Source organism: Pleurodeles waltl, chromosome 6, assembly GCF_031143425.1.
Source record: "Pleurodeles waltl isolate 20211129_DDA chromosome 6, aPleWal1.hap1.20221129, whole genome shotgun sequence".
In the NCBI taxonomy this organism is placed as follows: domain Eukaryota; kingdom Metazoa; phylum Chordata; class Amphibia; order Caudata; family Salamandridae; genus Pleurodeles; species Pleurodeles waltl.
Window position 1 is genome coordinate 865,986,179 of NC_090445.1, and position 24,497 is coordinate 866,010,675.

General features: G+C 44.1%; 1 protein-coding gene across 3 annotated transcripts in view; it reads left to right on the top strand.

The window, feature by feature from the left end:
• Nucleotides 1-24,497, top strand: part of LOC138300358 (zinc finger matrin-type protein 4-like) — a 1,123,322-nt gene that overhangs the window by 173,195 nt on the left and 925,630 nt on the right. The window contains exon 1 of one of the 3 annotated variants that reach the window (XM_069239633.1): nt 4,784-4,841. The exons of the other annotated variants lie outside the window; for them this stretch is intronic. The gene's annotated coding sequence lies outside the window, so the exon portion shown is untranslated. Of the gene's footprint in view, nt 1-4,783; nt 4,842-24,497 lie in introns of those variants that run through there. 3 annotated transcript variants of the gene reach the window in all.

Here is a 24,497-nt window from a genome sequence, read left to right on the forward strand (position 1 = left end):
ATAAATGGCTGCTGAGCCCTGGACCACAAACGTAGGTGCCCCCCCCTCCCCAAACAGTTTTGTATTTGATCATTTTGATGTGTCCAGATAGTGTTTTGGGGCATTTCCTTTTGCGAGCACTAGGCCTAACCACAAAAGTGAGGTACCATTTTTATCTGGAGACTTGGGGGAATGCTGAGTGGAAAGATATTTGTGGCTTCCCTCAGATTCCAGAACTTTCTGTCACCGAAATGAGAGGAAAAAGTAAAAAAAAAATGTAAGCCAAATTTTGAGGTTTGCAAAGGGTTCTGGGTAACAGACCCTGGTCAGAGCCCCACAAGTCACCCCATCTTGGATTCCCCTAGGTGTCTAATTTGAAAAATGCGCACGTTTGGTAGGTTTCCCTAGGTGCCGGCTGAGCTAGAGGCCACAATCTACAGCTGGGCACTTTGCAAAAAACATGTCCGATTTCAATGTAAAAATGTGATGTGTCCATGTTGTGTTTCCTGTCGCGAGCATTAGGCCTACCCACGCAAATAAGGTACCATTTTTATCAGGAGGCTAGGGGGAACACAGAATAGGAAAACAAGCATTATTGCCCCTTGTCTTTCTCTACACTTTTTCCTTCCAAATGTAAGACAGTGTGTAAAAAAAAGACGTCTATTTGAAAAATGCCCAGTAATTCACATGATAGTATGAGCACCTCGGTATTCAGAGATGTGCAAATAACCACTGCTTCTCATCACCTTATCTTGTGCCCATTTTGGAAATACAAAGGTTTTCTTGATACCTATTTTTCACTTTTTATATTTAAGCAAATTAATTGCTGTATACCAGGTATAGAATGAAAACCCATTGCAAGGTGCAGCTCATTTATTGGCTCTGGGTACCTAGGGTTCTTGATGAACCTACAAGCCCTATATATCCCCACAACTAAAAGAGTCTAGCAGACGTAACGGTATATGGCTTTCAAAAATCTGACATTACAGGAAAAAATTACAGAGTAAAACGTGGAGAAAAATTGCTGTTTTTTTTCCCCTCAATTTCAATATTGTTTTATTTCAGCTGTTATTTTCTGTAGGAAACGCTTGTAGGATCTACACAATTACCCCTTGCTGAATTCAGAATTTTGTCTACTCTTCATAAATGTTTAGCTGTCCGGGATCCATCATAGGTTTCAAACCTATTTCTGTCACTAACTGGAAGGAGACTGAAAGCACAAAAAATCATAAAAATGGGGGATGTCCAAGTAAAATGCCACAATTGTGTCAAAAAATTGGGTTTTCTGATTCAAGCCTGCCTGTTCCTGAAAGCTGAGAAGATGGTGATTTTAGCACCGCAATCCCTTTGATGCCATTTTCAGGGAAAAAAACCACAAGCCTTCTTCTGCACCCCTTTTTCCCATTTAAAAAAAACAAAAGAAAAAAAAAAAAACGCTAATTTCTTGGTCTCCTTCAGTGGAACCCACAAGTCTGGATACCTCCAAAATTCCTAGGATGTTGAAAAAAAAGGACGCCAATTTGACATGGGTAGCTTATGTGGACAAAAAGTTATGAGGGCCGAAGTGTGAACTGTCCCAAATAGCCAAAGAAATGCTTGGCACCCGAGGGGGAAAAGGCCTGGCAGCAAAGAGGTTCAACTCCTCCCCCCGGGTGGGTCAGGTCTTGAGGCTAATTTAAAAATAAAAATTTGGGGTGGTGCACACGGCCTCTCCAATCTTGGCCCTAGGGACCCACCACCTCCCTGGGTAAGGCAAAAAGCATATGTGGTGGAGGAGGGCTGTGCAGCCCCTCCCCAAATGACTTTCTGGCCCCAGGGACTGCCACCTTCCCAGAGCTGGGCCTGAAAATTAAGAGGGGGGCCCTCACGGTGACCACCTCCTCCTTGGGGCTACAGAAATATTATGTAGCAAGAGGGGGTGGCACAACCACTCTCCCAGGTCAAATGTGTTCCCATGGACCACCACCTCCCCGGGGCTTTGCAAGTTCTAGAAGTGGGAGGCATCCCTCCCATGCCGTTATCAGCCAAGTAACCACCACCTCCCCAGGGGTGGCCCCAAAAAACAAAGGAGTGGGCCACGTGGCTTCACTCCTGAAGCCATTAATGGCTCTGCCTCACTGTATCCAGAGTTGGAGACACTCTGGACATAGTTCTTTGCTCTCACTTGGCGGGAGGTTTGACAGCTTCCGCCAAGCTAGAGAAAACAGTAATTCTGCTCCCAGCAGGCGGGAGCAGGAAAACTGCTCCCACTCGCTGGGAAAAGACTTAATCAGGGAAACAGATAAAACAATTGCTCTCAAATGCAGGTATCAACATTTCTTGCTGCTCCCTGCATGCAGGAGCAATGCACCCCTGAGGGAATTGAGGCTTCCCAGAGGGTCCACAAAATTGCACAGTGGGTCCCCAGGGTGGGTCCAGGGCACAGAGGAACAAATGGCTAGGTCCTAGGGATAGGGTCCTGGGGCCAAAATCAGTTAGGGAGCAGGGCATTGTTGCCCTCTTCCTCTTTCTTTTTTTTGGATTAACTGGGCCCCTGGGGATTGGGTCCCACTTTTTTTGCTTTTTTAGTTTGGCTGGGCCCTGGGGCGAAATTTGGCCCTGAAAGGAGGGCCATATGACCCCTCCACTCTTCACAAATTGGCTGCGTTCCAGGGGTTGGGATCCTAAGAGGCAAAATCGGCCCATGGAGGCGATCCACTCAGCCTCCACTCCCCTTTCACAAATTGGTGAGGCCCTGGGGGCATGGGGTCCTTGGGGCTAAAAGTTTTTAGGGTGCAGAGTTAGGTGCCTACGGGGGAGTTACCTGCAGGCCAGGCCATGTGGCCAATCCCCGCTGTGCATGCTAGGACCCCGCCAGGGCTTAAAAGCTTAACAGATCTGTGAATTTGACAGATTATAATTTTTTTTTTTTGTATTATTTTTTAAAGGCAGTCTCACTTTCTTTTCTTTTTATTAGCCCCTGGGTGGGCCAGGTCCTGCGGGAATCGGGGACTTTAATGAGGAGGGGGGAGCACTGGCACCCCTCCTAGGGCTTCCTTTAGCCCCAGGATGATGAAGTAAATCTGTGCAAGGGTGGCTGCTTGCCCACCCCTCCGCACCCCAGGGACCACCACCTCCTGGGCATTTGTGAAAAGATGTACGGAGCGACTGCACAACCACCACCTCCCTGAGGTAGAAAAAAAAAATCAGCGGTCTATGTCAGACCCCCTGCAGCCCAAGGGACCACCACCTCCCCAGGGCTATGTTTGGTGGAGGGCGGCCGGGTGACCCCCCTCCCCCCCTCCTCCCCATCAAGGAGCCAATGATGGCCCTGGGGACCGCCACCCCCCCAGGGCCGGCTCCTGCTATGTCCCGGGGTGCCCAACCCCTGGAGATAGCTTTTTGCTGTGACTTGGCTGCAGCCTTGAAGTCACAGCAAACACTGTGCTCCGATGAACGGAGAGGTATAAATCGGCTCTACCTTCATTGGAGCGCAGGTTTTCTCTGTGTGCCTGCCTGCAGAGATGCAGGCAGACAGAGGGAAGTGCTCTCACAGTGAGGAGCTGCTGTAGCAGTTCCCTCTCTGTGACAGCAATGCTAGCTCCCACAGGAGGTGGGGGGCCAGCTGAGACCGTGGGGGCATTCAGGCTCCCCCCCACGGTACCCAATGTCCTGGCCGGGCCCTGGGGATGGAAGTCTCCGGAGCGAAGATCAGCCTTTGGAGGGGGGGCCTTGTGGCTATCCCTACAAAAAAAAAAAAAATTAGGCAGTTCCCCGGTGGTTGGGATCCTTGAGGCTGAGATTGGCCCTTGGGGGGGGGGGGTGATGTGGCCCACTCCCGCTAAAAAAAACAATCATTAGCCTGGGAGATGGGGTCCCCCCTGCGGTGGAGATGGGCCCTGTGTAAGGGGGCCATGCAGCACTGCACTACCCAAAAAAAAGAATAATTAGGCCGTGCCGCCGGGGGGATGGGGTCCCCTGGGCTATCTGCCTGGGGAGGGAGGGCCACGTGGCCCCCATCCCGTAAAAAAATTTAATATTTAGGCTAAGCCCGGGGGAGGAAGGTGGTCCCCAGGCTGAGATCGGCCTGTGTAAGGGGGTACTTGCGGGGTTGGGTTGTTATAGGGGTTGGCTGCAGGGACTGGTTGGCTTGACATATAGTAATTAAAATTACTTGGTTAAAAAAGTAGAAATTAACTGGAAAAAAACAAAGGTTAGAGGGACATTACATTTAGGATCTAAAGGACTCACAAAACCACAGAAATTCTGCTAGTTATCTTTAGAGTTACTTCAAGGTAACCTTAACTCGCGCTCTCACCATGCGCTGCTAATTACTCCAGATATTAGAACACTCATGACAACTTGTATTACATAATTAAAAATATAAATGAAATATTACAGCTCAAATTATTAAAGAAAAAAATGTGCAATACATTTAAGATATATATAATTTCACATGTCTCATTCAAGTTTGTACTACCATTTTGCTCCAATACTGGATGGGACAGGGGAGGTGGAAACCTCCACTCTCCAACCACTAGTAGATCAGTGCTATTAAAGTATCGGTTAGTGCACCAGTTTTGCATCACTCTTTTGCAGTGACTTTGACACATGTGGAGGTGTAATTTGGTGGGGGTGATATTTAAAAACTGTGTAGTGTTTCATAGTGAATTTAACAGGTTCACAGTTATGATTATGGTAAACCGGATTGTGTTCCTTTTTTCTGATTTACAGGACATTTTCCAGACAGAAGGAAGAAAATGATAGATGGGTCATTCTGTACTTTTCCAGAACTACTCAGAGGAACATTATAGGATGGGACAAAGAACAGGAAGAGTCATATAAGTCCTGAAGAAAAGTCTATTGATATGAGCAAACATTAGGTAGGCTGAAACGTGTAGGCCTGTTTCAGGGAGTGAGGGAAGCAGTATGATCATTACCAAACATCCCACTCCTACTGTGTTTTTAGTCTTGTAAAATATGGCACTAACCATAAGTAAGGTATCCTGCTTGCCCCATTTCAATACAATTTTATTTCCTCATGACCCTTCACATACAAAAAATTGCTCCCACTTAGGTGCTCTGGATGAGACCGTATAACCCTAATAAGTGCTCGAAAAGGAACATTCTTGTGATGAAGCATGCCACCTAGTTTGGGTCAAGGGTTGCGTCCTCTTTCGAGAAAACTTGTTTTTCAGAGAACAATATTATCAAAAACTAACCATATAAAAGGAGCTCAGATAAATCCACCAAGGCCAAACACCATTTACAGCTGGGGTTGGAAGCCAGTCCCTCCACTCCGCACATGGCCGAGGCAGTGTGCAGGGTTGGTTGGTCACCCATGGAAGGTAGTGTGTAGGGCTTGGCCAAAAGTTGTGTACAACGGGGGCTCAGATGCCTGTGGAGGGGAGGGTGCAAGGAGGCCAGAGACCAGGCCCTGTACCCCATTCCTTCTGTGCATGACTGAAGGCCATGAGCAGCCAGGTTCAAATTACAACAGTTCAACTTTAGTCTGTGCAAAGGGCAGGTATGTTACCCACAGAAGGTGGGTAGCTAGATGTTGTCAAGAAATTAAAAAACTAAAGTTTTTTATAATAAAAAAATATATATATATATTTCATAAAGTAAAGGTAGCTCTGAAAAGAGCCATTGTGTCCATGATGTTTTCTGTAGACTTATGGATTGAATTGAATGCTTTCTTCAGGTTTCTTAAGATGATATTTTCTTCTGCATTCAAATGTACTCTGAAAATTAGTTGTGAGCTGCCCGCCCATGGCAGGTGGGTTTGAGGCCTTGGCTAGAGGTATGGCCCTGCCCCATTCCTGCTGTGTGGCCAAAGGGTGTCTGCTGATTTGGTAGCCTGCCTACCTGTAGTGTGTCGTCGGGCCCTGTGGCATACTCACTAAGCACAGTAAAAGGCTGTGTGAAGTGGGGGGGGGGGGGGGGGGTCAGATGCTGGTTGAGGCCAGCACCCTCCTGATGAGATGCCAATACAGAGTGTGGTGCCGGGCTGGGTTGGAGGCCGGGCCCTACAGATCACTCTCCACTATACATTACCAAACGACATACGGAGTGGGTCTCGGATGGCTGTGGATAGTGGAGGCACAGGGCTTGGCCAGAGGCCAGGCTCTATGAACCACCTTTACTGCACACAGCTCAGAACTGTGCTCAGTGGGACCTGGATGTCAGTGGAGGGTTTGGCATAGGGCTTGGCCAGAGGCTAGGCCCTGTAACCCATCACTACTTCCCACTGCCTAAGACCATGAGCAGTGGAGTTTGGCCACTGGTGGGGCTTTTGGAACAGGGTTTGGCTACACAGTCCTCCAGTAATGAGATGGAACAGGATCTAACCATGGGCCATGATCTGAGGCCACCCTCTGTGTCACATGGCTAAAGGCCATCTGGTGGTAGAGTAAGCTGCCTACAACATGTTGTGTACAAGACATGGAAAAACACACACACACACACTTTCTCTCTCTTTCTCTCTCTCTCCCTCTCTTCCCTGGTGGGCAGGCTACCTGGCCATACTATGCAAGCCACAGTCTGTTTGCAGTGATGGTTAGCCATAAAGAGAGATTTGGCTTAAAAAAACTGGTTTATTTGGAATATGATCAAAAACCACTGAAATTCACTGAAAAAAAAACAAGAGTTTATATTAAGTCATTGGTAGGTTTCCTTATAATACCATTTATGTGCAGTTTTAGTTGCTAAACAACCAAATACCTACTAATGTTTGCCAGCTATGGTTGAGCAAACTAAGCTTAGCTTTTGCCTTGTCATGCACTGCTTAAAACTTCATATATTACATCACTCATGACCTGGTAATTGATATTTTAGAAAACATCACAAATGACATTATTTATATCATATTTAATAATATTGTCCAGGTAACTGCTATTGATTAGTTTTTTTAATGATGTGAATGACAAATGTAATATTTATATTATGTGCAGTAATAGTGTTGGGAAATTGTCCCTCCAGCAGGGTTATCTGGGATATTTTGCCTTTTTTATTTAACCCTAGGTTTGTTGGATGTGGAACTCTGTGCACTTTGCCCTGCTAACCAGAGGTAGTGATTGTGCCCTCCCTTTCCAACTTATTAAATCAGTAAAACTGTGATTGGCACATTTAATTTGCTTGCAGATATCTAGTATACATTAATACCTGTACCCAGGGCGTGCAAGTTAAATGCTACTAGTGGGCTGCAGCACTTACTGTGCCATCCAATACAGTAGCACTGTCATAAGTTTCCTGGCCTGCCACTGCAGCCTGGATATGAGTTTTTAAACTGCCATTTTAACCAGCAAAAGAAACATTTTGCCAGGCCTAACATTTCTTAATACTTATAAGTCAGTCTTAAGTTAGGCCCCTAAGGCAAGGTAAATGATATTTAAAATATAGGACATGCATAATTGTTTTACCAGTCCTGGCAGTGAAAAACCTCTAAAGCTGTTCATGTGAATTCATTTATATACATATATTCACTGAAATCACAAAGGTTACAGGGATTTTATAGTTGGGCTCACGTTTCACATGCACAAAACCAGTGAAATTCAGCAGTTATAGTTACATCTGCGAACTACAACTTGCATCCCCGTAATGCACTGCTTATGACCTCACATATTACATCACTCATGACATGGTCAGTGACATCGCTGATAACATCTCAAATGACTTTACTGATGACATCATCTAGTGAGTGTAAGTGGTTGTATGAGCGGAAGTGTGAGTGGCTGTATAGGTGAGTGGGTACTTGTATAGGTGAGTGACAGTGTGCTTGTGTCTATCAGTGAGTGGGTGTCAGTGAGTGTACAGATGAGTGAGTCTATATCAGTGGATTTATGCTTAAGTCTGCGGATGTGTCAGTGACTTTATGGGCGAGTGAGTGGCTGTGTGAGTAGCTGTATTGTTAGTCACTGGGGATGTCTGTCTTCATCAGTGAGTGGGTGTATGAGTTGCAGCATGAAGGAGTGTGAGTGCTTGGATGGGTGGGTGTGTTAGTGACTATCAGTGAGTGGGTAAGTGACTGTATGGGTGACTGAGTGGGTGTATGAGAGACTACATAAGTGACAGGCTGTTTCAGTGACTGGGGCAGTAAGTGGATATGTGAGTAGCTTTATATCAGTAAGTGAGTTGGTGTGTTAGTGTCTGCATGGGTGAGTGACTGGGTGTGTCAGTGATTGTATGGATGAATGACTGGGTGTGGAAGTTGTACAGGTGAGTTACTTTGTGTGTAAGTGTATCGGTGAATGAGTGGCTGTGTCTGTGACTAGATAGCTGGGTGAGTGGCTGCATAGGTTAGAGAGTGGGTATTTTAGTGGCTGTGTGGGTATGTTTATTTTTGTTAGTGGTTGTACAGATGTATGAGTTTGTGTCTGAGTGGCTATATATGTGTGTGTGTGAGTAGATGTGTAAGTAAATGAATAGCTGCCTTAGTAATATATGGGTGAGTGAGTTGTATTCGTGGCTGTGTGAGTGACTGCATGTGTGTCAGTAGACTTATGGATGTATGAATGAGTATGTGAGTAGTTGTGGATGTATAATTGTTTGTATGGGGGGGATGAGTGGGTGTCTGCGCTTTTTTGTGGATGATGTCTTCACTGATGTCACTGAACATGTCATAAGTGATGTAATTTGTGAGGCCATAACCATTTGCTGGTTTTGTACATGTGAAATGTGAGCCTAACTATAACGTCCATGTAACCTTTGTTTTTTTGTTTTTAACTGAATTTCTATGCATTTTTTAACGTAAAGCAATTTTCATTACTATATGTTAATCCAAGCACTGACGTGTATGGCCAAAGGCCAAGCATGGTGGGGGTGGCCGCAAGGCCTGGCCCTGCAGCCAACCCCCATGGCCCCTGCAGCCAACGCACCCCCCTCCCCAACCACCCAACCCTGGCGGGAATTGGATGGGGCCTATCTCGCTGGGTGTGAGAGGGTGTATCTGGGATGAGTGGCTGTGAGAGGGTCTGTTTGGGTGTGAGTGGGTGCATCAGAGTCTGTGTGGGTCTGTGAGTGGGTGCTTGAGTGCCTAGGTCTGTGACTGGGTGCGGGAGAGTCTGAGTGGGGCTGTGAGTGGGTGTGTAAGGGACTGAATGGGTGTATGAATGTGAGAAAGAGATTAACAGAGAAATTGAGAGAGAGAGAAAGTGAAAGGGATAGAGTTATTTTTTTTTTTTTTAGGCTTTGATGAGTGATATATTTAGAATGCGAAATTTCTGGAGAAATTGAAAAGAAAAATGTATTTGTCAATTAAAAAGAATGAGATCATCTTTCAGTATGCGCCATTAAACATTTAAAGTTTAAATTGAAATTAAAGAAGGAAAATGACCATGGACATAACTGGAGTAGAACCCTCAACTTTCAGTGCGAGGGTCTGTGACCTTAACCTTTTGGCCATAGGTGACTCCTTACTGTGATGCTTCCAGATACACCTATGACAGTCAACCCACGCATGTGATTGGAAAAAAAACATGAATGTTCCATCATCCATGCATCCCCCGCAGCCCTGGTGACCAAAACTTCCCCGGGGGCCAATGTAATATGGCACGCTTTTAGGCAGTGGTGGGGGCCCTCTGGGACCCCTGCACCAGAGCAAAGGGGTCAGAGTATCCCTACCCTGGCTCCTTTTCTCTTTTTTTTCTGGGACTTGACTGGAGCCAAGTCCCAAGATAGCTGGCAACATTTCCTGCTTGAAGTGTTGGCAGCCAATCGGGTATCAGCATGGGCACAGTTGTCTCCGCGGAGGAACCGCATCCCTAGATATCTATTTTTTTTTAAACTCTAATATCTCAGAAACTACTGTACAGATTTTCACAAAAATATCTCTCTCTGGACCAAGAGCTAGCTTTCTGCCAAATTTGGTGTAATTCAGTCTAGCGGTTCGGGCTGTAGTCATGTTACAAATTTTGAAAAATCCTGTTGACTTAAAATGGGGGAAAACGTGTTTTGGGACCTTCTTTTTCTTGGCCCCTGCTTGACGGATCCCCTTGAAACTGTCAAGACAGCAGCTGAACTGATCAAAGTATGAGTTTAAAAAAAATGGTGAAGATGCATCAAGCGAAAGTTATTGGCAAAACAAAAAACACTATCTATGGGAAAAAGTCCTAAGTAATTAAATATATAGAAAACATGTTGGAAACTAGTGTGTATGTATACTTTTTTCAGCCTCATTGGTGCAGCGGACGGCAGGGAGCTATCTGCTGCAGTGCTTATGAGTGCCGGACATCTCGCAGCGGTCCACGCACATGGTACTTGAAATTAGTCTGGTGCAGGCACCAGAGGGATTTCTTTTACAACAAAACCAGCTCGGGAGCTGGAGGAGAGCTTCCTCAACTCCTACCGCCATTTCTTTGTTTTCATTGAAATGACAATCAGCGAGCACGGTGCACTGACCTCATTTAAATGAAAACAAAAGTGAAATGAGTCTATCTACTCCTATCACTTTCTCTGCATCACTACTTGTGGGGCTATCTCAGCTCCTCCCCACCCAAGCAACGATCCAGATTGGAAAGGTATCTTTGGAAAGGGGAGAATCTCACTGATCTACCCCCCCAGTGGGGCAGAAAGTGCACTAGGCATCTGGGACTACTTTTGTTGTAAATGTATAGGGGTGGGGCGGCCCAAAATGGGCATGCCAATGCCCCACCCCAATATAATAAGTGGGCACAGTCTTTCTGTGGGTTCCCCCCCGGAGAGCTGATTGGTGTAATTACCCCTGATCTGCCCCCTCCCCCAATTTGGGGGGGGGGGGCAACGAGCCCTCTAGAGACCAGGGATTATTTTTAGTTAGAGGGGTTGTGGCTTTACCCCACTCAAAATAAATGAGGCTCAAGTCTTTCTGTTTTCTGTTCTCCCACTGAGGGCAAATGGGGGCACTAGTTCCCAAATAACCACTGCTTCTAAACTCTACCTAATGCCCATTTTGGAAATACATAAGTTTCCTTGATACCGATTTTTGACTCTGCCTATCTAGCTATAAGAATTGGACTGTACTTGGTACTCAATGGAAAAACACATGTACGGTGCAGCTCAGTTGTTGGCTCTGGGTACTTCGGGGTCCTGGAGAAACTACAATCCCTATATATCTCCACAACCAGAAAGGTCTAGTGGTTATAATGGTGTATTGCTTTCTTTGATCGGTCATTGTGACAACAAATTACAGATGAAAATGTAATCACAAATTTCCTACTCCTTTTCAATATTTTTTTATTTCAACAGTTTTCCTTGGGAAAACCTTGAGGGACCTACAAACACAAGCCATTGCTGAATTCACAATTTTGTCTACTTTTCGGAAATCTATAGCTTGTCTGGATCACCCATGGGTTTCACACTGTTTTCTACCACAAACAAGAAGTAGGTTGAAAGCACAAACATAAGGTAAATAGGCTACCTTTTAGCAAAATGCTAAAACTGTGGTACAAAATTTAGTTTAATTCAGCTCTGCATGTTCCTGAAAGCTGTGAAGATGGTGACTTTAGTACAGCAAACCGTTAATTGATGCCATATTTAGGGGAAAAACAGACACTTTTATCTGGAGCACTTTTTTCCCTATTTTTTCCATAAGCTCAAAACTTTGCTGTATTTTGCCTAGTCTCTCACCCCCCTGCAGGAGAATCCACACACCCTGGGCACCATTGGAATCCCCAGGATGTTGGAAAAATGGATGCAAATTTGGCATGGATAGCTTATGTGTACATTAAGTTATGGGGGCCTAAGCACAAACTACCCCGAATGGCCCGAAAAAGTGATCAGCAAGGGGGGTGGCGTAAGAGGCTTAGCAGCCAAAGAGTTACGTTTTTGGCATTTTTCAATACAGTAAATGAACAGCAATAAACAGATTGATTGAAATCAGCTTCTAGTATTCAGTAGATATGTAATATCACACCTGTATAGTGTGATCAGGAAGCACCCTCTGGTGTCAACCATACCCACCCCCATCCATTTAGCCGAGCCCAAACCTCCCCTTAGTTTCTAATTCTGGAGATCCATCCCCAGGAGAGTCCATAATCTTTTCAATCACCATGCCCCAAACAGCCAGATCGTCCTCATCTCCACCATCCCATTGTGCTAGGTTCATAGACTGTTAATCAGCAATCACCCATTCCAGCAGGTCTCCTTCTCACATCAGGAGTTGCAGGGCCTGCCAAGTTGACCTGTTTATAGCTATGTGAAGGCTGGACAACACCAAGCCAAGCGCTTCTGTGTGGGTTTGTATTTTATGGTGCTTCTATTTCTTTATTATGCCAAGCAGTCAGAGTTTCACAGACCTTGCTAACCAGGGTGCTGCAATATGCAACAATTCCACCACCGCTTCACCCAGAATCTCTGTAGAGGAGCATGTCAAAGTCGTATGAAGAAAGTTAGCCAAGTACAGCCCGCAGTTTCTCTTACCCCGCAGACCTACCTGGATAAATCATTGCCAATTTGAGTGGCACAAGGTATGTCTGGTGTAGAAAATTAAATTGAATTAGTTTGAATCTAGCATTGCGGGCACACCACATACTGCTAGCATGCCTTATTCCTGTCATGTTTTGTCAATTCATCCAAGCAATCCTCCTCTCATCATGCCCTAGCCCTCTGTCTTGCCCCATAACCCATTAAGGCTCTGTAAGTACATTATCCGTCTTTTATACCCTGCATCCTTGAATACCTGCCACACAAAGCCATGCTCCTGCGGCCTTTAATGGATTTTGGTCCAAACCAGACTGGCATTATGTGCCAGTCTCCCATATTGCAGAAACTAGCCTATTCCTACTCCATACTGATCCTGTGCGTGCGCAAAGGTTATGCATCTGCCATTGTGGTAAAGGTCCCCTCCATACTCGCAACTGCCCTCATGCCATCTAGCAAAGGTCATATCCTTCAACAGGGCAGCAGATGGTTGTATCTCTCAGAGCAGTAGCCCCTCAGCAAAAGGTGATCTTCTCAGTGTTCCGTAGACTGCTCTGCCCCACAGAATCTGCTGCCAGCTTAATTAAGTACGGGGAATCTTGAGGGACTCTCCTAACCATCAAAAAGAGCTCTCGGAAGAAGAGACACCCGTGCTTGGGAGCAGAGGTTAGGTTAGAATTAGGCCCTCATCAAAACAGCTGTCGGCATGCTGTAGCTGCGTTGCTGCAGCTGCGTTGCTGCATAATATAAAAACAAATCAGGGAGTCCCAGCCCTCCCTTCACCAAGGGGAGTTTCAGGGTATCCAATGTCACGAGCCTCCTCTTTCCTCCCCACACTAATAGGTTCAGATTTTGATCGAACGTGAGAAATGTGACAGTCGGAATTGGGCACTTACTATTCTGCAATGACCCAAGAATGACACCTGGTGAGAATTTAGACTTATTGCACATCAGTCACGTGCAAATGTTTGTAGCAGGCATAACCGCTTGACCTTCTGGAAACTCAAGGACCTCTAGAACAGCAGTGAACCCATTTCACTATCTGTTTAGGAATCAAACTTGTGACCAGCTGGTTACACACAGTGCTGCAATGAAGCACCTTAATATCCCTAATTACATGCAAAATAGCGGGAACATGTTTCATGCAAAAAGGTTAGAGCAAACAGGAAAATTCTTTTTTGGTGAAAATAGCTTAAAGTCCAGATATTGCTTGAACCATTGTGATATGTGCTGGTCTACACATTTGTGAAGTGTTAGCTGCATAGTACGTGCAAAAAATAGGAGTCTGTGAGGGGTAGAAGCATATATTATATGACAAGCTGGTGTCTGTGAGGGTTTACAGAGAGGAAATTTAAGGGCCAGCTAACAGCGTCTCAGCATTGGGATAAACATTTCTCCGGTCTGGAAAAGATCTCTTTAGTGCTGTGAAAGCCAGCGGAGGGTAACTTATTCTGCTTGTTGAGGTTATATCTGAAGAAGCGTCCTAGATTAGGTGCCAACAGAGACTGTGTGGAAATTAACGAATGGTGACTGAAGGCCAATGGAAAGTGCGAGCGTATTTGGATTTCTGGTGTTTGATGGTTGAAGCCTGATAACTGAAAGCTGAATGAAGCAGTCTCTGGATGACTCAGATCTAGCTTGGACCCAGAGGAGGAATGGAGATGTAATGTGAGGGTCAGTGCGGGCTTGTGAAAGTGGAAAATGTTTTGTGTTGAGAAGATCATGGCCTTTTTAATGAGTTGTAGTTGACAGAGTGTAGGCTGAGGGACGTAGAGACTAACAGAAGCATGAAGAGCTGGATGGCCCTAGGAGGGTTGAGAGGAGTTCTGGTGGAGATTGCTGGATTCACAACAGAGCACTGTCCCAACAGTCTGAGGAGGCCCATGCCCAACCATTCCTTCTCCATGCACTTCTGGGCATGGATGGGCTGTGTTATGGCTTCTAATCTCCGACGCTCTTGGTCAGTGACACAAAGGTCTTTAGTACATTTTTTTGCCCCGAAACACCTGCCTGTGTACATTGTTATAGTTTGGATCAGTGGAGTAATGCAAAATAATGAGCCTCCCCTGCAAGGTGTGATAAGAGGCTAGTGCATCTTCCATATCTCAGATCTTGGGCTGGTTGGAGGACCCTTAAAGGATTCCCTTCCCCCTCCCCCCCCTTGCATTACAGGGGCTTACCATATGACTGGTGAGGATGTCCCCGTAGTGAAATCGATCAATCGAGTGTAGTTTTCTTCTTCCTTTGCTATAGCTGTTCTCACTGTGAGGTGCGTTTTAGCGTTAGAGAAGTCCGTGCTGCTGTTCTCTGCTGTTCATGTAATGTTTGTGTGTGAAATTTGCACTGCTGCTTTTTGTGTTGTGTTAATTGCTATGCATATATTGCACTCCGTGTTTGGATGGTGGAGTATGCACTATTGATTAAAAAGTTGGTTCTGCTTTCTTCGCGTTTTAACCTCTCAACACCCCTAATTTTCAACACAAGTTGCTGGGTAGTGTTGGCTTCAGCATTTGAGGGGCCAGGACATTTTTTTTTTAAATTTTTTTTTTGCCCAATGCTCCGCGGCCTAAAACAAATTGGAGAGCGCTGCTATATACCAAATAACTCTCCTGCAGTGCTGACAATAACGCCAATGCCCTGAAGCCAAATGTGGCCTAGAATGAAATACAGCTGCCAAACAAACATCTCTCCTTACAGAACCCCAAGCGTGAGTGGCCTGAAAATTGCACTGAATAAATCCCACAGCGATTTGATATGAGAATGTTAGAAATGTATTAAGAAACTCCCTGCGACAATAAACTTTCCAACAGAAATATTAAAAAGTGTTTTGCCTCATAGGCTTAGAAAGTAAACCCATTCAAAACAACATAAGACTGTTCTCCACAAACCCTTTAATGCACGTTTTTGAATACTTTGTGAGAAATTGCAACAAAAAAAAGACATAATGTGTGAAAGAATATGGGCAAGAGCTAGTTTTCCTTAGAAGCAGCCACTATAGAAGGTCGTGATTCCGACTGGGGAGGCTACATAGTCTTTTATTCCTCTCTATGGCTCGGCCACCAGACACTACCTGCCCCTTCATCTCACTTACAGGTTCTTAACATGCTTTCTAACTCCTCTTGTCCCTTTTTTATCTGTCTTTCTCTTCCCCTTTCTTTCCTGCATTTTAATTGTTCTTTCTCTTGCTGAAGGTCAGCTTTGTTTTTTTTTTGTGGGAATCGTGAAAGTCCAAGCAATAAATAAAAATTCCTTTATATTTTGTATTCACCTTCTCAAATTTTCTAAGCTTCAAAGATGGAGGCCAAATAAACGTCAGGCTATATCTTCTGACAAGTTGCTGCTTATGTGTTTTTAAAATAGGGATTGATATTTACCAACTTCTCTTACTTAGCAGTCTGAGAAAGTAAAGTGAAATACGTGACAATCTTGCTGGGGTAGAGGGAATGTCAAATGAAAGGCTGTAGGATGTCATTTTTGCACAATTAACTGTAAATGACACATTCAGTAGTTAAGAAAGTTAAAATGAAGCACTGTTCTAATTGTGAAGTGTGATGGAAACAAAGATTTGAATACGATGAAAACACTACTTGGGGATGTGCGAAATATAAATATTCACTGAAACCTATTTCCACACATCATTTGTATGCTGTATTGTTTATCATTAAAACTCTGTCTTGTGCAACTTTAGTGTTCATTTCAATTGAAAATGGTCTGCCTGTAAATGACATTACCTTACCACACGATGCTTTAGCTATATTAGTAAATCGCCCACCTCATGTCTACTCAAAGTAGGAGCGTCATTAAAGATTGTCCTTCTAAAATTGGGTCATGATTCTAAAGAGTTTGGCAAGCATTGCTGTAGATTAAAGTTTGAGGGAAAATACGTACTGGTCCCCTGGGTTCAGAGAGAAAATGATTCGAATACTACAAGGAGGTGCTATGTTACTTGAGTTGTGAGGATTAGGACAATATTTCTTTAATTCTTTAAATGTATATGTAAGTCACAACTAATCATTCAATAAAAATGGGCATTGAAGGGTGTTGTATTAGATAAATAATACCTGACATTTTAAAAAACCTATAAAGTGTCCTAATAACCACTCCGTTACTGCAATAGGAATTACTGAAGTTACTTTTTGTGATGAATTCTTGCTTTTTCCAAGCAGACCCTGTTCAGGTAATCTCCCATGCTTCCAAAATGGTTAGAGGAATTTGGGTTTAAAAGAGGATAGTAAAGATATTAATGGTAAAGGAATGAAAAGAAGCATTTAAAAAAACAAATCAATTAACAAGCATAAGTGTCCCATGCAGAAAGAAAATCCCAAAACTTTTTTCGACCCTCATTATACTTCAGAATCCCCATTTTTGGAGGAGCGAGTTTGCAACCATAGACGAATAGATCATCAAATAATCTGTAATCTCATCTAAATTTATATTTATATTTTAAAAGGTAAATGCCTCCGTCTGAGTAGTGTAGTGGATATATACTTTTCTGTGAGAAAGTAGATAAAGATTGCATAGGTGACACCTACATCCCCAGTTACTAGTTAAAGATGGGGGTATAGACATATAGACGTAACACTTCCTTTCGCTCTCTGGCAATCCATGCTAAACCTCATCATGTATAAGGAGATTAGGTATAGGCAGTATTTAAAGGATGTGCACATTTTTTATAATATGAGCAAAGTCTTGTGTAGATCCCGATTTATTGGTTTCTCGATAGTTAGCAATGTTTCTCGCTTTTCCTACATATACACCTAGGCATGGTTTTCTCATGCAAACTGCAATATTTTCTCACCAGAGTTAACTGGTCTTGAATATAAATGTAGTCAATTATCATTGACGTGTTAAAAATAGATTGAGGGTAATATTTTTTTTTTATTTTTTTACTTTTTTTTTTTAACTCAAAACAACTTAAAAGGGATGCAAAAGAAACCGACAAACAGAACACTTTGTGGACATAATAATCATAGTATTCACAAGAATTAATTCGCAGGAGAAAAGCTTTTCATCTTTGAATGACCCTCTCATATATTCAAAATTAGGCCTGGAAGTAATGTTACTTACGTTTGCGTTTTCAAAGCAATTTTGGTAATTGTGTTACTCTTTGTCTTGACTAGGTAATTATGCCTGCTCGCTGATTTAAGAGTACCTTTTTGGGGCGGGGGAAGAGTGGTTAGGACAGAAACTACGAACGTACTAGTGGCTGCTCGCACTGCTGTTATTATTGTTTTGCATCTAGTATTTTCTTGGTGCAAAATGTATCCTTGCATCCATTTTGGACACAAGGGTGCATATTGCATTAAGAAACTAGTTCTAAATATTGGAAGTAAATTGGGGGAAATACTACCCCAAGAGCACATTTTTGTGAGCATTAGTGGCTGCTTGTGCTTCCATTTGTAATCTGTTGCACTTAGCACTAACTCTTAGCACAAAATACTTCCTCACCTCTTGTGTGCTAAGAAGATAGCGCATAATGCTGAATTACTCTTCTTGTGTAAGTCTGCGCAACCTTGCAGAATTTTTAGCTAATTCTGCAGAATTGCACTGCACAGAATTGTGAAGTTGCACCCACCCTTATCATAATCCCATGAATAGAAATATTAATTATGCAAACCGGTGAGGACTGGGCAATTATGTGAGAGTGACATTTGTTACATAACATAGGCTATAATTTCCAATAAATTCCAGTGACAACATGGTATGAATTAAAGCTTGGATGGATAAAAGACCAGGAAACCCTAGCCATTACTCGCTTTCCAACCCACATCCTTTTTTTTATTAATTGCACATTCATATAGTGCATACCTATTCAGGGTGGGAGGGGTTTGGGGGGGGCAATGCAGTGCTTTTCACACAACTTTAGAGATTAGTATGTGTCATGTCATGTAGGTTACAGGACCGCAGGCAGATGTCTATATAGGAAGGAGTGGGCAGAATGCAGAGGATACAAGAGACCAAGACTTCATCAAGTGCCCTTATTACAATGAGTTTACACATTTTACCAAATGTACACAATTTACAGTGTTTGCATATTTAGAATTATAGTGCAATTTATTTTAAATGGGGGAAGTTAGCAGATCAGCACAGGGAAGGACGATGCAGTGAGAAGAACAGAGTGAGTTCGCTTTTGAAGGTTGGGATGGAAAGGGTTCAGTTTGTTGCCACTGGTATGGCTGTTCAAGAGTGTGAAGGATAAGGATGAAAAAGCCTGTTTCCTTAGGTATTCTTTTCTAGTTTAGAGGCCTTTCAGTCTTGAATGATTGCTACCGCGGGTGATACGTTAGGGGTTAAGTGAAGAGGAATTTGATTGCCCGGTAGTCAGGTTCACATATGTGTGTGTCTTTGTGAAATTTGATGTTTATGGAGTGTGCTAACAGAAGCCAGTGAAGGTTTACGAGTTATGGGGTGATTGTTTTTGAATCAGGCTGCGACTAGACTAGTTGCTATCTGGGAGGTCTGTGAGGCATGAGATGTCTGTCAATGTGGAGTGATATGAGGGCTTGTACAGTGTTGTATTCCATTGGGGTTGTAAAGAAGGGTTTAATTTTTTTGCATGAGGGAGGTCTGGTGCTAGGCAGGCTGTGCATCTTTTTACTGACAGTCCTTCGCAGGGAGATAGGATATACCTCTTATATTGGGTTGGGAGGCTACAGGGTGTAAACCAGGAGATGAGTCGAACCATGAGCATACAAAAATGTAAATATGCGATGCAGGTGGATGATGACTAATTTCATGATCTAAAGTACTCTGTTTTGCGTTCATAAGAAAAATACGGCTTTGCAAAGATATCTGATTTTTACAATAAACTTGATTTTGAATGGACATTTTTTGTTCCATTGCAATGTTTATTCTGATAAATATTACCCAAGTAAATTAGCTCTCTAACAAGAAACGGCTCTGGCTCTCAAACTGTCCTCCTTGTGTCTGTGGCCAATCAAGACACTTGGAGTCCCTTCCATATTTATTTCACACTCCAACTGAAACCTATGTAGTATCACACCTTCTGTGTCTGGAAGACTTAGTTGGCAATAGTAACAGCATAGTTGAGCATGAGATTAAGGGCCCATCTCAACATAGAAGCATGGTTCCTTTTCAGAGACTAGGAGTAGAAATATGGGGATAATGCCTATCACATATACTTCTGCTTTTTTCTCATGAAGATGTTGTGGAGAGACACTCTAAAAGCAGACTCCTAGTAAGGCTTTGGTCTGCCCTCACTCCCATGGTGTCAGGTTACCTAATGCTTGCATGTCATATATTTGGAAGAATATCTGTGGGGGAGAAAGTCATGAGTTGTACTGAGTTGCAGACCAGTGGGCTGTCTCATAATCACTTCTACATTCCATCTGCATTTGTTTAAGTCTTCTTTATGTAGACCTTGGCAGCAGCTGTTCTGCCATCATCCACTTGCAGCCACTCTCAGTTGGCAGAATCCCCTGGACAGTTTGCATGTGATCATGAGGTTATCAGCAGCACTGTTGGAGGGGTCACGTTCTGGTGGGTGAGGCGAGGCCCTAGCCAGGCAGAACCTACCACTCTCATCAGGGGTGGATGTTTACACTCACTCTATAATCTGCTCTCACCCTTGGGTAGCTTGGCACAGAGCAGTCAGGCTTTTCACAGAGGCAATGTGTAAAGCATTGGCACAGCACGTCCACACAATACATACACTGAGCATCACAAATAAGACTTCACATGATGTCTATGTAAATGACGTTTATATTCATCACGCACATTAATTAACACCACATGATTGTCATGTAAATCTGGGCATAAACCACATTCAGAAATTTTAATAGTACGAGGCCCAGCAGTGTGAATTTGAAATCAATAGTATGCACATGTGAGATAACAAATACTTTCCCTCCCCGCACCCACATGTGGTACTACTGCGTTGGCAGCACGAGACCCACCCTAACGATCATCCCAATTCAATATAAAACAATCGTAGTATGCATCCTGGTTCCCAATGATAGCGGCAATGCATACATGCAGAGAACCATAGCACTTATGAAATAGCTCCACGGCCTAGGCCGCATCAGAAAACGTCAATGTCAACCACAATGGTAAGTAACGTGAACGGCAATGCAGCCGTGTCGTGAAATCAAACTCTCACTCCGCACCGTTACTTGGTGCCACAACTGTTATCCACGCTCATCAACATCCACTCGCACACACTTGCATTCAGCACCCTACTGCGGTGCTCTGACAACAGGCAGGTGAGGTGTAAATGAGTTGCGGACCCCTCTTTGACCCAAACCTTCCTCCACCCTCTAACCAATTCCTGCCCCTCCTCAGAGTTAGAAATGCAGCAACCTTTCCCAGGATACTGGGCTGGTCGCAGCTGTGGGTTACACTTAGTCAAAGTCCTGGGGCAAAGGTTCGGGGGAGAAAGAGAGAATGGCAGATGAGGCACCAGTCGGCAAATGCAGGTTTGGTCCCCACTCGTGAAGTTCACTCGGGGAGGGGGGGGGGGATCTATACCAGCCTTCCCACGTGGGCCCCAGTCTGGAAAGCACAGGTGGAGAGTAGCCTTGGAATACGCTATTTCCAGTGGTGCCCAGCCAAGCCAGGCACACCACTTCCAGATAGTTACCAATTCGGCACCTCCCAGGGGAGGAGGCACCATGGCTGGAGCATGACGACTTGGACCTGGTTGCACTCAAAGAGGTTTTTGAATTCCGTGCCCTCCTGGCATGGGTATAAGGTCTGGTGTGCAATGACCTGAGTCGCACCAGACACTTTGAACCACAGACGCAAAATGCTCAATGCAGTGCCTCCCTGAAACGAGGCACCACATCTGGTGTGCAATAGATTGAGTCGCACCACACAATCTCACTGCACATGAAAAGTTACTGCTGCGTGCCTCCCTGGAATGAGGCACAATGTCTGGTGTGCAGTGACTTGAGTCACACCAGACAATCCTGCTGCACACAAAGTTATGAATGCAGCGCCTCCTTGGAATGCAGCACCCCACTTGGTGCGCGATGACTTGAGTCACACCAGGTACTTCTAAACACACAATTAGTTCCCGTTCCATTCCTGCCTGGAAGGAGGCACAACGTCTGGTGCGCCATGACTTGAGTTGCACCAGACAAATCCGGTCACACACACAGAGACCAGTTCAGTGGTAATGCACAAGGTAGAATGTGGCACTGCTCCCATTACGCCCCACCTCAGACAGTCACAACCAGTGACATGGACACTGCACTCAGTGAGTGTGCAGTTGGTAGTCGTACAAGAGAAATGCGGCACACTGGACAGCAATGGGCCACGCAGAGCCCTGCAGCGAGTAATCTGTTCACTGCTAACCAAACACTTATACATGACGTGGCCCCACAATGAATGAACACACTCCTTGAATGCGGGCAGTACTTTGTAGGCTCTGCACCAGGCCAGTCCAGTCTCCAAGTCCAGTACTTTGTTCAACGGTCACACTGCTGCTACCCAGTGGAATACAGCAGATGATATAGACACGTAGGAGGGCACCACTCTCCAGATGACACAGTAGATGGTGTAGGTCCCTTGAAGGAGGTCTTTCTTGTCCCTGTGAACTCTGACTTGGCCTCTGTTCTGTGTAGTCAAGCCTTTGGAAAGCACACTTCAGAGTATCAGACTGTAGTGTGCCCATGCCAGCCACAATGCAGGAAGCGGGTGCAATCCTTTCCCAAGAGAGTAAATACTCCTGGACGCAGCAGGCGGTGTGCACCACGCTGTACAAGAACTCTGTCCCGCGCTTCTGCAAGTGTATCTCTCAGTTGCTGAAGTGTGGTTGCCCTACTTATACAGAAGTCTTTGAAGTTTGGAGTGGGTTCAAAGGTTTCCCCTTTGAACCACTGAGGTCTCTCCTAGATTTCAGTTCTGACTGCCATGGGGCCATGCAATGTAGATCCTTATCTTCATTGGTGCCATGATCCGATTCCGAGAGGTCAAGTGTCAAAACTTCTCCCTCCAATCTATCCAGCCAGGCCCTCAGATGGAAATGCTCTCATTTTGGTTCTCCAAGTTTTATAGTTGTCGCTGGAGAATGCACAGATGTGTGTTCCCCCAGCACCCAATGAAATGAAGCTTGAATTGAAAAGGCACACAAAAGGGATTTTAGAGGATGAAATGACCACTTTCTAGAAGCACCATTTCCAAGGTATTACTGACAAAACCACCTTTAGCATTGGAAAGGGTTTGTCTTTAGGAATCTGATGATAGTAAACATGATGAGGCTGCTCCACTACAATCCACTATTGCAGACAGGATTAATTATGAACTTTCCCCCATATTAACCTTCGGGCAGAGCAGTTCTCAGTAGTGGAGAAAACACAAATGGGCATTCTTCACTCTGTGGCCACAGGTGCCCTGGTACACGCACAAGCCTGCAGGGGCAGGCTTGACACAAGCTTTGAGAACACCATAAGAGTGCAAGTGCACCCATACAGGTCTGCTGTGTCAGACTCAGTACATATATAAAAACCCTAATGTTCAAGAGTTCACATACTGGTAAGTTGTGCCAGGCTCAGGATACACATGTAGTATACACATGGAAACAGCAATGTGCAAGTGTGCACTTACTGGCTTTGCTAGATTCCGTATATAAATGAAAACACCAATGTGCAAGTGTGCACCTATAGGCAAGCCATGCCAGGCTCGGTATATACATTAAAACAGTAATGTGCAAGTGTGCACATATAGGCAAGCCACGCCAGTCTCTCTCACTCTCTTTTTCTCTCTCTCTCTCTCTCTCTCTCTATATATATATATAATTTACCACCCCTTCCTAACTTATGTGGGGAGGGCACACATGCACCTTTACATTGTGCACATTGTACTTACAATGGGAAAGTGCCCAGAGCCCTAAGGCCACTTCATCAGGATCTACAAAGCCCCCTGGAAAAAGGAAAGTTTGGGGAGCCACTATTTCTGTGCACCAGGCCTAATAAGCACTGAATGCTCTAGGAGAGACACTAAAATAAATAAGAGTCAGTGTTCTGTGAGATGTCTTAATGTTAAGACTCAGTGTTTGCGAACTCCCAGTCCCAATTGTCATCTTGAGCCCCCCCCCTCCCCTGCACTTTAGGTTTGTGTCATGAGAGCATATGTTCTCCCAAATCTTTGTTGTTTGGGGACTGGAAACGAAGGCAGTGTCTGGACAGTTTCAACCACAATAATGCAGAGCTCTGATTAAGCCTATGAGTTTAAGTAAATGGGGTTCAGTGAAATACACAAGTGTGGCCCAGTGATTTTTCCTGTGGCAGCAAAGAAAGGTGGACAATTGTCATTCATGGAGCTACAGAAATCTTGTTGTATTTTCTACTACTTTTTCAACGCATCACCAATCAGCATAATCAATTTTCAGATCCCATCAGAAACCCCCAAGTCACTGCAGATTTTACTGACTCTCTTGAATCAAACCATGCCAGTCTTTATTAAACCTACTCATCATGTTCAGCCGTGCTTCATATGATAAGATCTCCTTTTTGGTATTTATTTGACATCCATGAACCTAGTTCTACCCTTTAAGATCTCTTACGCAACTCATTAATGAGCTTGAGCATGAGTTGCATTTTCATTTCCAAGTATCTGAAATGTTTTCTCATTTACCAATTCTTTTGTAGGTAAATGCCTCATCTTAAGTTTTCATCTTGATTTTTATTCATTTTCTCTCCCAACCTCGCTCATGCCTCATTGTCAACTATTTAATTCTTAAGGCATAACCACTCCTCTTTGAGATTTGATCTCCATTTTATACATTTGCTTTACGAAATTGTGAGGTTGATTTTCATGGGACTGTTCAATTAAAAGGTTACAAGAAGCTCATGGTTTATGTTTTTTTGGTGATAAAGATCCATTATTTTTGTCACACTGAAATGCTTTGTAGTAAAAGTCAGGTTTCCCAGTCGCAAAAAGAGTTGTGTACAAAGGGTGATAGAAGATTTTGGCCTCCAATATAAATTTGTTGGTGGTGCATACTGCAAGGATTGTTGTGGTTCCTAAGATGATTTCACCACTTGACAAAATGCTGACTAGCGGCTGGAATTTGATGAATCCTGTCTGGGAGATGAGGGATTTTTTTTCCTCATGGTTTTCTTGTGGATTTTATGGTAAGAATACGTTTTCAATAGAATCTATAAACATAAAGTAATCTTCTT